Source organism: Myxocyprinus asiaticus, chromosome 49, assembly GCF_019703515.2.
Source record: "Myxocyprinus asiaticus isolate MX2 ecotype Aquarium Trade chromosome 49, UBuf_Myxa_2, whole genome shotgun sequence".
NCBI classification, from domain to species: domain Eukaryota; kingdom Metazoa; phylum Chordata; class Actinopteri; order Cypriniformes; family Catostomidae; genus Myxocyprinus; species Myxocyprinus asiaticus.
The window spans coordinates 7307915-7323231 of record NC_059392.1 but is presented as its reverse complement, the minus strand read 5'-3'; positions in this window follow the sequence as shown (position 1 = coordinate 7323231).

Sequence of the window (15317 nt, the reverse complement as noted above, 5' to 3'; positions counted from 1 at the left end):
TACTGTACAGTGACATTAACGACACAAGTATACTATCATTATTTCTGAGTTTTCACTGCAAAAAACACAAAAACTGCTGCAAATGGCATCACAGTTTTTGAGAAAATGGCTAAAGTAAATTTACAACGGTGGACAATATAATCTCAAGTGTTGTTGAATATCTTTGTGTAAAAAATGTAAACCTTTGGGTTCTAGCAGCTTTAAATGACAGGTTTTCTATTTGTGTGCTTGATTTGTTCATGGTCATCTCAGGCTAAGTGCCTGAACTTTGTGTTCTTAAGCCTAAGGGTCTCCTTCAATATGTTCTGTCATTCAGTTCAGCTGCCAACTCTTGAAGGATCTTCTGCTGCCAGTAGGTCCCACTCAAATCCTGCCTTTCTACAACTGCTCAAGGCTACGTTTGATTTTTATATCTCAAGTATTCTCTCTTTCTTGTTGTTTTCTTGTATTTCTTTCAAAATGAGTTAGACATGTCAGAATAATCAGGTGTAAACTGATGCATCTGCAATACCATGATGTAGAACCTTCAAAGAGCCTGTTCACGTCACAGTTCCGTGAACTGTCAGCATCATAAAATTCCCATGCACTTAAACCAACCACCATTCCTCAAGAGGCCATGCATTATTTCACATTATTGTTTATATTTAAGACATATGAACAAATGCCAAGCTCACTAGTTGATGATGCAATCCTTGACCTCCAGCTCCACATATCAGTTTCATATAAAGAATCGTTCTGATGTGAAAAAAAGCACAAAACCCAGTGTGCACCCATGGTGAAGTTCTCAGCCAAGAACATGCTGGCCATGTGCACATGTTGATGAATTCTTGGAAATTATTCTAGTTGAGTTCTATGCTGCATTTGGCTTTTACTTTGTGCCCTGAATAAAACAGTAATTAATTACTGCAAAAATTCAGTAAAGATCAAAAGTTACAGAAATACTCAAACCAGCCAATTTTGCACCAACAATCATGCCACGATCTAAATCACTGAGATCACATTTTTCCCCATTCTGATGATTGATTTGAGCATTAACTGAAGCTCCTGACCCATATCTGCATGATTTTATGCATTGCACTGCTACCACACGATTGGCTGATTAATGACATGTGAATAAGATGAATCACATGAATAAGTAGTTGTACAGATGCTCCAAATAAAGTGTTCAGTGAGTGTATATGCGAATATATTTGAAGTTACACTAAAGTGTAAATAAAGGGAACACATTTTTGCACAGTTTATGGCAATGCAAGTAACATAAATATGTCAGTGGAGATAAGCATTGTATTGTTTTTCACCCACATTAAACAGTTAATATAAACAAAATGTTAAAATAAAATTTGACAGAATGGTTTTCTTTCTTGTATTTTATCACTCAAAATGATGGACATCATTTGGAATTATTCGTCAATGTTTTTAAAATGTGGAAAATAGAGGAAAATTGAAGTTAACGCAACCTCTGAGTCATTTACATATGGTAAATATTGACCTGCCGAGTAACCGAGAAGTCAGCTACTTTTCTGGGCAGCTAGTCGACTAGTAAAAAAAAGTAGCCATGCAAGCCTTACTTGGCACTTATGGGTCACATTGTTTGACATTATCCAACAAACAACCCTTACAAAAATCCAGAGTTCATGGTAAATTTACCGCAAACTTGCCACTGATTATTTTCACATGCAAATGAGCTTTGTGGCAAACTTGCAGCAAATTGTCAGTTGTTGCCAAAGGTTTGCTGCAGGTTCATTACTACCGGTGAAGAGATGCAAACTTCTGGCAAACATTTGTGGCGAATCACAAGTTCATTTTCATGTGAAAATAATACGTGGCAAATTTGTGGCAAGTGTGCTGTGCATTAGCTGTTACACAGTTTGCACGGTATAACCCTTTCGAAAAAAACAAAACAAATCCACCGCTACAGCCATTCACATGCAGATAGATGTCTCTGGCAATGACATCACATCTTGTGCTGTTTTTTAGCATCCAACCACGAGCATTGCAGTTTAAAGATAGTTTGCTATCCGTGTGCTGTGCATAAGCTGTTAGACAGTTTGCTCTGAAAATGGCGTCTTTAAATAAAAAAATTCTACCGCTACGCCATGCACATGCAAATGCATAACTTTCTGCAACATTGCAGCAAATAAGCATGTTAAGTTATAAATAGTTAAACTTATAAAGACCTTTGTTCTCTGTTCCATTTAAACAGATTTGATTGCAAGAACATGTGATATGTAAATTACCCCAAAGAACATTTTCGATTAGGGTCAGGTGAACCTAAATTCGCCTAATTATACAGGGCTTAATTAAAGCTGAAGTATGTAATTTCTGCTACTCTAGCGCCACCAAACGGAATTGCAAAAATAAACTCTTTTAAAAAATTATTTCTGAATATGCCCCCCTTCTGCAGTTGGTCAAGCAAAGAGGTTGTTCCGCCCCCAACTTATGCCATTGGTTGAGTAATGTATTTGGGGCGGGTCTAAGCGGGGTCTCTCAAAACAAACAGAGCAATTTTCATAGCACAACAGAAACACAGTGTTTACAGTTTACGAGAAAATTAACCTGCGAATGACTTACTAATAGTTGTCTCCGCAAATTAAGCTTGGATAGGAGAAAATACTGTATTTAACACTGAAAAAGTGACATACTTCAGCTTTAAGACTAGTCATAGACTATTAGTCGACTAGTCATTTAGACAATCCACCAACTAGTTAATTATGAAAATATGTATTTTTGCACATTGCTACTTGGCACATGATTGTGGTATAAAACTTCGATTTCAATATTTGTGTCCGATTGTAGGTTTGGAGACGCAGTGGTGTTTCAAACCCTTTAGCGAGAGCAAATATTTCTCCCTCTATCACTGAAAGTGTCTTTGATCCTTTAGATTTATGGAAACCGATTTGGCAAGGAGGAGTTTTAACTCAGCGCTTGCGGGCATCTTCATGCATCAGAGGATTATGTACTTTAGTACGTTTTCGCGGCTTTTGCCTAATAGATATTTATGGTTGTATTTTTGATGTCTAATTTATGTCCATCAAACATTCTGAATCTTCTAAAGCTGCTGTATTTAGAAATTAACGTTTTGCGTTTCGGTAATAAGAACTGGTGAGAATGTTAATTGCCAATAAAATAATGTCACAATGCAAAAAAATCTTAATGGCCTTGACATGTTCTTGACAGGTTTTGTGAAATTCACCCATATTTCCACCTATAAAAGAACACATTGACTAGTTTCGAAGCTTTTGTTGCAGTCTGCCATAACAATAGCTCAGAATAAGTGGTTTTCTAGTCTCTTATGTGCGAAAATTGTCCTCTGTCTGGTAAATCAATTATTATTCTGAAGGCTTCAGCCTTGTAATGGGTGCCAAAGTGACTTTTGGGTCACCAAAGTGCGTTTGCACTGTCGCACCTGAACGTAATGGAATTTGTTGTTTTCAGTGTGACTTGCAATTTGGCCGGTGTTGACAGTGTTGCAGTCCAGAAGAGTCGAGAGTGAGTTTGTGTTTTGTCTGAGTGCATTTATTGAGTTGTTGGATTCCTGTGAAAGCTTTTCAGCCTTTGTTTGTCGCTGTCTGGTCATCACCTGAATGTAACACATGTAGGAGAGACCGAGGCTAGTTGTCACATGGGGAAGTTGTCACTGAGGCTATGTTGCACAATTAGGGTTTGAGTCAAATGTCCAATTAGTCAAATATGTTTTCTTTAGCAGAGGTTTTGTAAGTTAGTTTGAAACACATACTTAAAACCCTATAAATGAGAGTAATTTGTGGAATTCTGTTCTCCAAACTATTCCAATTTCCAATATTTGGGAATTTTAAAGCCACTGTGTTTTTTAAAGTTAAGTTAATTTGCTGTCAATTAGCTACATAAGGACTTAAACAGCTGTCTGATTAATCAATGATGCAAACATACATCCTTGTGGTAGCTGTAGTCATTATTTAGCAACTTGTTAGCAACTTACATTTAAAAAAACAAACAAAGGGGCTTAAAAATGTATGCAATTTATGTTGTAAAACTAAACGTGAAAGTCTCTTCCAGTAATATTAAAGGAATCTTCTGGGTTCACTACAAGTTAAGCTCAATCAACAGCATCTGTGGCATAATGTTGATAACCACAAAAAATAACATGTGCATTTTTCATAAACACATTTACAGAATGGCACTTACAATGGAAGTGAATTGGAACAGTCCATAAACACTAAAATACACCCTGTTTCATAAGTATAGCCACAAGACATAAACATTATACATGTTAATATGATTTTAATATGATAAGTTTAGTTAGGAGCTGCACTTGTATGCCACTTGTATCCATAGAAAATAGCTGCCCGGGAGCATTTCCAAAGATGGCCATTTAGTGGACTGACTTGCCATGAAAAGGACTTTGGTTCTAATCCCACAGAAACCAGGAAGTAATTGCATTCACATAAACAAGTATGAGTGTGATTCTGAGGTTGCATCTTCGCTTTTAAATTAAATTTTTACTCCACTGATGGTTAGGGTTGAGGTTTGGGTTGCCTTCACCTGCTATTGGAATTATCGTAAATACGAGTTTCCCACTCGGAAGTTGCACATGAATGACCCTTCAAGTCGTAATAACAACTGGGAAACTCTGAGATCATTTTGATACTTGAGTTTCTGAGTTGGGAAGAGTCGTAAATTTCTTAACATGGTGAAGAAGAGTACAGTTTCTATAGTGAATGCAGGTTTTTAATTCATTTTTCTAAATACAGCTAATTGTTAGCACTTGCCGTTTCGGTCATATTCATTTATGTATATCAGCAACCATTTGATGCGTGTTGTAATTGTAAATAGCTTGTATTTGACCAAAATTCCATTACCGGCAGCAAGCTAAGTAATATGTATTATGGTGTCAAAATAAAAGTTCATCAGGAAATATGTATGGCTTAACCTTGCGTCGTCCATGTTTCCTGTTCTTTCTGACAACAAAGCACTTGAACGTGACATACTCGTAATTACCACTTCAGAAGTGGGAAGTAGGATGATTCCAAAAGCACATGATGGCAGCATTATTCAAATATGTGTAATGGTAGCAAGCTGGTAGGTAGCTGTACAGTGTGTAAACCTCACTCCCCTGGCCTCAAGAGGCGAACTAGTGACAGACGCTAGTGGCTGTAGCCTTTAGCCTTGTTAGCAAGCCCACATCCCATGGCGGAGACCCCGGTTTGAATCCCGCTCAGAGTGGTCGAGCAGGTCCAGTTACATATGCATTCCTCTTGACTGTAATACATAATTTAAAACTAAAAATAAAACTCGCTTTTGGCACCGCTCTCTGGACATTTCATTTGGAAACTGGAGCTCACACATGCCTAACTATTCAACAACAATTCCTGCTTCAGACACTGGGGCAGTGGTTCGAATTTCGGTAAGGACAGACTGATATCAGCAGAAAATATGTTTACCTACTGTTGCCAAATTCACAGTCTGGAATAAAATCTAAAAAGCAATGCAGGCAACTCACTTCCAGAACTGCAGAAAGCAAAAGGACAATGAGCCCTACTTAGATAAATGCATTTACACTTCACTGCCTCTCTCTCTCTTACACACACACACACACAGACACACACACAAACAAACACACACACACAAACACACACACAATGTTGGTGCGGCTATCCTTATGAGGACTCTCCATAGACATAATGATTTTTATACTGTCCCCTAAACCTAACCCTCACAAAAAACTTTCTGCAATTTTACATTTTCAAAAAAACATAGTTTAGTATGTTTTTTAAGCAATTTGAATTATGGGGACACTGGAAATGTCCCCATAAACCACATTTATAGCATAATAACCTTGTAATTACCAGTTTGTAACCTAAAACAATTTCCTCGTAAACCACTCAAACCCGCCCACACACACACACACATACACACACACACACACACACACACACACACATACCGCTTAGATGCCTTCACTTACTCTTGATAGCATCCCTTTCAGTTCCATCTCCCTCTTCCATTTTTTCTTTCTTCGTTCTGATACCTTATGTTGTCAAATATGGCATTGAATTGAGAGCAGATGTTAGTAGGATAGACAGCATGGTTGGAACTCATATGAAACACATATAAGGTGTATGTATCTCAAAGTTTAAAAAGATCTGATTTGACGCTTTTAACGTGGAGAAGAACAACAGGGAATCTTTTAAAATTCAGATCAGTACTGTCACTACTGCATACACTCGCATAAGCAGACTAGCAGCTGATAATGTGCACAAACACCCACCCATAAATAATTTAACCCTTATCCACTGTTCATCATTAAATTGCGTTCCAGTTGTTCCCGGTCAAAAGTCAAAAATCATTATGTCTACAATAAACATGTAATTCTTATAATTGTTATGAAAGAAATGTTACAACTCTAAATTAAATAATGTAAAAGCACTAAAGTTGTGCATTTTAGGTGTTTAGACCTTTTTTATTTTATTTACTTATTTATTTACCTATATGACCTTGAGCTTGAAAAAGGACTTTTTTGAATTTTCTTATGAATATTTTCTCAAATACTGAACCAATCCTCATACATTATATACCGTTTGAAAGCTTAAAGTCTCAAGAATCAAACTTTGCTTTCCATTTAAAAAAAATAAAAACCAGATGAAATTACAAGTATAAACACTAGATGGCTGTAGAGACCTACTTATTCATCCTTGGTTGAAGAGATGATTTCAAGATTTTGTCATAAGTTCTGCATTTAGATACATATTTAAACATTATCAAAGACTACTTTTGTCAAAGTTTAGCATTTGATAGATTTGTTTGAGGTTATTTTTGTCAGATTTTACATACCTGAAATAGGTAGAATAACAAGTAATAACCTAACTTATCCCTGGTTGTAACAAGATGAATGTGTGTGTGTGTGTGTGTGTGTGTGTGTGTTCAGCATTGTAGATGTGTTATGGTGTCACCAATTCATTTTGGTGTGTTTGTGTATGTTCTGCATTGTGGCTGATTTATTTATTTATTAATAATAAAAAAAAAAGGTTCTGTTTTATAGTCTGACCAGTTCAGTTTTGTGTGTGTGTGTATGTTTGTGTGTGTGTGTGTGTGTTTGTGTTTTGCACTCTTGATGTTTGGTAGTCTCACCCCTTCATGTCTGTGTGTGTTTTTTTTTCTGCATTGTGGCTGTTTTTTTAGATTTTATATAATAAATAATAATATTTAATAATCAGTGATTTTTAGTGTTTCCCATTAATTTCCTATGGTAGTCACTTTTGACTGGGAACAGTACAAGTGTAACTTTTTTTTCTACCACTTAGACTGATCGAATCAACTCCAATTTCTTTGTGTGTGTTTAGATATAAAATGGATGAAAATTCACCAAGTCTCGTTCCGTCAAATAAAGGAAACCAGTTTTATTGAAGAAACTAAATTGATTTCGGTCAAAAATGACTAAACAATGCATGAGGGTTAAAGGTGAATTGTGTAATTTCTGCACCCCTAGTGGCAACAAACAAAGTTGCAAAAATAGCTACAATCTTAGTTTACACTCTTCTTACATCAAGAATGGCTTACCTAGTTGTATCTGCACATGAAATTGGGATAGGAGCAAGTATTTTAACATTGACAAAATTACATAACTCACCTTTTTGGTCCTTGTTTTTTTTTTTTTTTTTTTTCAGTCAGAGCAAGACACTATGTGCTATACACACACACAGCCACAACATTAAAACCACCTGCCTAATATTGTGGAGCTCCCCCTCGTGCTGCCAAAACAGCGCCAACCCACATCTCACACGTTGTACACAATTGTACAGAGCTGTTATGTGAGTTACCGTAGACGTTATCAGTTCAAACTAGTCTGGCCATTCTCTGTTGACCTCTCTCATCAACAAGGCATTTCCATCCACAGAACTGCCGCTCACTTGTTTTTGGCACCATTCTGAGAAAATTCTAGAGACTGTTGTGTGTGAAAATTCCAGGAGATCAGCAGTTACAGAAATACTCAAACCAGCCCATCTGGCACCAACAATCATCCATGCGATTATCTAATCAGCCAATCATGTGGCAGCAGTGCAGTGTATAAAGTCATGCAGATATGGGTCAGGAGCTTCAGTTAATATTCACATCAACCATCAGAATGGGAAAAAATTTGATCTCAGTGATTGGGACAGTGGCATGATTGTTGGTGCCGGATGGGCTGGTTTGAGTATTTCTGTAACTGCTGATCTCCTGGGATTTTCATACAAAACAGACTCAAGAATTTACTCCAAATGGTGCCAAAAAAAAAAAAAAAAAAAAAAAAAAAACTTACAGTGAGCGGCAGTTTTCTGGATGGAAATGCCTTGTTGATTATGAGAGGTCAACAGAGAATGGCCAGACTGGTTTGAACTGACAAAAGTGTGGTAACTCAGATAACCACTCTGTACAATTGTGGTGAGAAGAATAGCATCTCAGAATAATATTATGAGATGCGGGTTGGTGCTGTTTTGGCGGCACGAGGGGGACCTACACAATAGTAGGCAGGTGGTTTTAATGTTGTGGCTGATCGGTGTATTAGGTTATGTTCAGTGTGGAATGGTCACAAACCAAACACTTTGTGTATTTCAGCTTCTGCTCTTTTTGGATTTTGGGGATGTTATATGAAGGAACAGTGAGTAAAAAATAGCTTTAGTGAGACTTGCTTGGAGGCTGGTTAAATGAGAACGTTCACCAAATTAACATTGATTTATTGACTCCACATCAGTGCGCTGTAGCAGATCACATGAAGCAGATTCCAGCCTTTATTTAGAAAATGTATTCACCAATCTGAAAGAGAGATTCAATAGTCTTATTTTGCATAAGGGAAATTAAAGAGATAAAGAAAGCAATAGGCATGTAAATAAATAGTTCATGCAACCATGCATGCATCCAGCAAGTGACTAAGAAACACACTGTTCGATGGATTAAATTTGTTCCTGCCACAAGTCTATCAATTGCAGAGGCCAAAAATAACAACTCAACCTGACTAATAAAGACACAAATCTATTGACTAAAACACTGTTGACTAAAAAGAGGCTATAAATCCTTAATAGACTCTGTTATATATTCCCTGCGGTGTCCACAGCGCTCACTTACGCCAAATGACAAAACAACGCTTTGTAGTAGGAAAATCAGCTGGAATTTGGCAACATTGATATCTGGGATATTGGTATATGTATTGTGATTCAAAACCATGATATATTGTGATGTTTTACTCTCTTGCTTCTCATTCATCTTCATTGGACTTCGGAGCTTTGCACAACAAATGCTGAACTTCTATTTTATTTCATCGTAGAGCCTTAAAAGTAGCGTAGAACATAGACATGTCAGGGTCAGTAACAAATGACATTAGGGAAGATCACAGCTGGGTTATTCCATGTCAAATCAACCAAGTTTTAGAAACGTCCCTGTCTGAATTTTTGTTAATATGTTATCTGAAGAAATATAAACAAAAATGATGATTAAAGCCAAAATATTAAATGCCATGGATCAATACTTACTTAGTGGCAACATCATGATTTTATTTTTACACATGAGATAGGCAGGTCTATTACTAAAATCGGTTGACTTCAGCACCCCTTGATGCATTGTATGCCAATGGTGTGAGTTTTAAAAGTGAAAAAAGGCACTTTTTCGTGGTGTTTTTCCAAAGTTGAATTGCTTATAACTCCAGAAGTATTAAAAATATCTTAATATCCTTTTAGATATCCTTTTAACAATAGGGTTGCATTATTGTATTCATAGTTAACTACAGTACTGCATTTCATCTCATACATCTACACTGTAGAGATGAATATCTCTCCAGAATTAGAAGACACAAAGCAAATCTTCCAGGAATCAGACAGATAATCATGTATTGCTATGACATTTAACATTATTCATGTTTGCTTTCAGTTGAATGGACTAGTTGCATCTAGAAAGAAATCTCTTTAATTTGTTGCTGACAGGTTGTAGTAAGCTTGAGTCAGGTGCCTTCAAAAAATCATTTAGCTCAATAATTACCTTCCCTTTGCCTTTTAACTTCTACTCACTGACGTGCAGAACAATGACAGTGATGTATTGCATTATTTCCTGCACATAAAAGTTTGCTGCTTTTTCTCTAAATTGTTATTAAGCAAACAAAAACAGAAGAATTATATGAGAATATGTGTCAAAATGAGTGCCAGAATTCTGAATTACAAGACGAATAATAGTGGCAAGAGAATAATGTTTTCCCCCAAATTCACAATCCTCAATTAATCAATTTACAGTCATTCAGAATGGTATAAACATAGAGGATTAAAGCAATATATAAAAATACAAATCCGTCATCATTTATTCCAATGGAACACACCAGTTGAGAACCAATGCTTTAACCTCGTGTGACCCTGCATTGTCATGCATGGACGTTGTATTTTGGCTTTGCTATATGCAACGCATCATTTAATTGCATTTGAATCCACTGATCTCAGTTCATGAGACACTGGGTTGTCAGTAAAGTTAAACTTTCGATGTATGGAGTCATGTGACAAAACAACATGGTGCAGATCACAGCAGAGTTTGTCTCTGAGAGAAACGCCAACAAAACTACATCTGGTAAGAAGCCTAATTAAGTTTTTACACTGAAACCTGTTTGAGTCAAAAGATTAGAGTCTTTAGTTTCATACAATATGCCATTTTTTAAATTTGAGCGATTTATGGCGAAATGCCATGCTGCTCAACACAATGTACACTTACGGTATGTGTACAATAACACAAGATTTTCATTAGAAATCCTATATTTCATTGCCACATTGAGAAAAAAAAAAGTTTGCTTTCAGAGGCTTTATAATGAGTTAAATACGGTGCATTTTGAACTGTTCTGAGACCAGTGCAGACAGACAGCATACTGGAGGTTTAGTAATTTACTAAATAGGGAGCAAAAGAGCATCCTATAGCTTTCCTGTGAAAGCAAGTGCATTCAATCTGCAGAGTGTTTCAGGCTGCAGATGATGTCTGAACCACTCAACATGGTTGGCAGACATGGAATAATGGTAATCAGCATTTAGGTTCAGAAATTACAATGTATAATTTCATTTTAACATGGTTGGCAGTGATTTGACAATGCAGGCCATTATTTGTATGAGAATTAATTGTGCTAATTTCTCATTGGTAAAATGCTTCAACACTGGCTATCACTTTATTATTATTATTATTATTATTTTATTTTATTTAATTATTTTTTTTTTTTTTTTTGGTAGTGCAAAAGAGAGAACATTGAGATTTTGTTGCAAAGTAGAAAAAAATATTGTAACATACAGTGAGTCAAATGAAGTCAAATAATTTGTAATTGTATAGTTTTTTATTTATGCTTTTCCCAATACACATTTTTCCAAAGCAGCTTTACAGACAATCAGCTGTAATGTCTGTAGCCTCTCAAAAACATGAAAAACCAACACTCCTGGAAAAAAAATAAACAATTTGATTAAACAAAATCTGATTTTCTATAGCTTGGTATTATTTAAAATGTCATAACTTAGTCCCACTGTCCACATATGTGTTAATTAGGTGCTACTAGTTACAAATGAAAAAGGGAAATGCAAAATTCACAGCACAAAAGTGATAGATATTATCATCTTAAAACTCCCTTTAGGCCTAATCTGATAAATAGCACATTCATAACAGACTTTGGATCTGCTGTTTATGCTGGCAGTACCAGAGAATCGATGACAGAGAGGTATGCGGTAATGTCCTTGTAAAGTCCTTGTAAAGTGACAGGACAGTGTCATGTTGGCTTCCACTGCATTTGGTGAAATTAGCTTTTAGAAGTGGCACATTTTTCAGAGGTTGGACCTGGAAGCTGTAGTTGTCAAGGACCGAAATTTAAATTTTTGCTTATTTTAGCAATTTATCATCACCAATATAAAATGTAGGGGTGACTCCGGGATGATGCATTATACTGTAATTAGACGATTATTGACTGAATTATTGTGAGAACAAACAACTCCTGGCCAGTTTTCCCACAATGTCATGTGAGTGATAAATGGATTTGGGATTTCGATTATTTTTTCTAATTGTAGCCATTTTCTTTGAGCAAGGAGTAATAGGTAACACTTGCATTTTATTGTTCAATGTAAACTAATAAATGATGGGTCAGTACAGATTTTTTAAGCAGGTTTATTTATAGATCTTTTTGTGGTTTTAAGTGGTCTTGGTGTGTGTGACGAGGAGGAGGGCGTGGCTGGGCCGTGAGGATGGACGCCTGGCGCTGAGTTACCCCAATCAGCTGGGAGGGGGCTAAAGAGGTGCCAGAGATGCCAGTTAGGGAGAGAGAGTTGCACACAGCTCGCGAACGTGTGCATTCTGCGTCGGGCCGGGAAGGTCAACAGTGTGAGCGTCACACTGAGCTGTGTGTGTGTCTGCCGGCAAGTGCATGCTGGATAGCACTTTTTATGTTCTGCTAAGTTGAAACTGTCTGTTATTAAAGTCTACTTGAATTGTGCACCCGAGTCCCGCTTTCTCCTTCTTAGGGAAGGCAGTGAATCTGCCACAGTGTTGCCGAAACCTGGGAGTTGGAGGAAGATGTGGCGTCAGAGAGCCCTTGCCGCTGACAGAGGATCATGATGCAGAGGGAGTGATCGATTCGGTGGCGCTGGAGCAGAGTGTCAGTCAGCGGCCGAAAGGGATGGCTGAGGGGTCCAGTGCCATTGCCTGGCATCGCTGAGGACCACTGTGCAGCTGGCTGAGGACTGACTGGCACCGTGGTCGAGGACCGGCATGTTGTTTTTTTTTCCTTTTCTCTTTTTCTTTTCTCTCTCTCTCAGTCTCTCCTGCTCTCTCTTTCTCTCTCCCCTCTCCCTCCCCTCGTCCAGATCATGTTCTCAGGAGGCGGGGAAGACCATCCATCGGGTGATGGGGGTATGTGACAAAGAGGAGGGTGTGGCCGGGCCGTGAGGATGGATGCTTGGCACTGAGTTACCCCAATCAGCCGGGAGGGGGTTAAAGAGGAGCCAGAGGTGCCAGATAGGGAGAGAGAGAGAGAGCGAGAGAGAGAGAGAGTTGCACTCAGCTCCGTTGCGTCTCTCTCTCTCTCTCTGTGTCTCTCCCAACTGCAGCTCTGGTTGCGGCTTTATCCCTTGCCTGCCAACACTGCGATCACCAACAGCTGGATGAGATAATTCTCCCCAGGTGTCCATCCCGGCCTTGCTCCACTGTGATCACTGTTTTATGAACTTGGGTGCACACACACCCGCTTGAAAAGGTGGTTTGGTTTGCTGCTAATGTGAACACAATTGTACCAAATCTCGGAAGGGAACCGATTGTGATGACGTATAATTCACGTCTTTGCAGGCTCCCGATTGCAGTTATTATGGTATAATGCATTTCTCCTACCTGCTTGAGTCCAAATACACTGCATTCAGAGAGCAGCTCACATTCTTCACATCTCTTGCAATGCATCCGCGGCAGACAAACGGTAATATTCATCATATCATTGCACATTCAATGCATCCATGGCAGACAAACACAAGTGTTGTTCTGTGCATGGCAAGTTTTCGTGGTGAATCCAAAGAGACAAACTTTAATAATTCACTTAACACAGTGACGTCTTCTCAAGTTGTTACTTAGATACTGTACAGTGGTAAACAGCTGCCACTTGTGCTCAGGTTGATGACGAAATCGGACCGCGGTTCAACCCAAATAATATGATGTGAACAGAGACCAGCGCAGGCAGCGGGAGGGGAAGGAAATTAACTTGGGTTTGGTCCAAGCAATCGAACCAAGTGTGAAAGCACCCTAAATCTCCACTTTCACTTCCACATTCTTCATCTTTGGTTTTTGGCGATTCACATTCTTCATGCAAATCGCCACCTACTGGTCAGGAAGATAATTTATAGTGAAAAAGGACATAAATATTGATCTGTTTCTCACCCACACCTATCATATCACTTCTGAAGATATGGATTTAACCGCTGGAGTGGTTAAAATATGGATTACTTTTGTGCTGCCTTTATATGTTTTTTGGACCTTCAAAGTTCTGGCCACCATTCACTTGCATTGTGTGGACCTACAGAGCTGAGATGCTCTTCTAAAAATCTTAGTTTTTGTTCTGCAGAGGAAATTAAGTCATACACATCTGGGATGGCATGAGGGTGAGTAAATGATGAGAGAATTTACATTTTTGGTGAACTGTCCCTTTAAGGTATTGTGTTCACCGTTAAGTCGATATTGACTCAAGAACCACAAATGAAAAGCTCTTTTTTTACTTTTTTGCTTGCTCTTCGACCTTCATATATTGCCATTTTTTTCATGCCATGAATAAACCATCCCTGAGCTGCAAACTTCTCTTGGCTTAAAGGCACCAAAATTTGCTAGGAACTAAAGAGTCTAAGTTGCATATTGAGTCTCTATTTAGCATATGGGCTTGTTCTCCTTGAATAATAATGGCTGTGTTAAAATCTATGTGCAGTTTAATCAAGTTTGCTGTCTAGTGTTGACAGATCTTTATACGGCCGTCTGTTTGCCTGCTCATCCTTCTGTCCCTCTGTCTCGCTGTCTAACACATTCTCAAGGAAGCATTACTGTAGAAAATCTTAATTGTGCACTACCAAAACGTTGCTGTGTCGCAGTTTTAATCTGGTTTTGTAGGATTCCATAAAGCCACTTTGGATGTTATGTGTGTGATTTTTATGTACAGTACTGTGTGAATTACGTAAGTTTGTGTGATTTGGTATGTGTGAATACAAAAGGGACCTATGTACATTAGCTAAATGCTAGACGGACGTCTTTAATCATTGCTCTTTATCTCACAGTTTTTCAGTGTCATGCAGGAAAGCGCTGTGTCAAGTTATAATGAACTTAAACTTTTAAAAACACAGCTTGAAACATCTGCATTCTGTTTTCCTTGTTGTGCTTTGTCTAGCTTTTTTTTTTTTTTTTTGCACAAGAGCGTCAATCTGTCCGTGCTGTTTTATAATTATCGTTCCATATAAAAATACGCTAGACAGCATGCGCTAGAAAGAATCTGACTGTTGTGCCACATCTCGCTGTTTTTTCAGCATCTCGCGCAGGAGAGCTGCGTTTTACAGACACTGTGTCAAGTTAAAAAGAATCTCAACTTTTTAAAACGCCTTGAGGCACCTGTGTTTTGTTCTGTTCGTTGCACTGTGTCTAGCTTTTTAAAGTTCAAGAAATCGTGAGAACAGCCCCTAATGCAACATGCACTTTTGCAGTAAGATAATTTACCTGATACCACACAATGAAAGTCACACATAGAACATAAGAGATGGAAAAATGTACAGTATTAATTAATTTTGGTATTAATTGGCACTTATGTAAAGGGCAATCTGAGTTCACACAACTGTCATCAAGATCAGAGA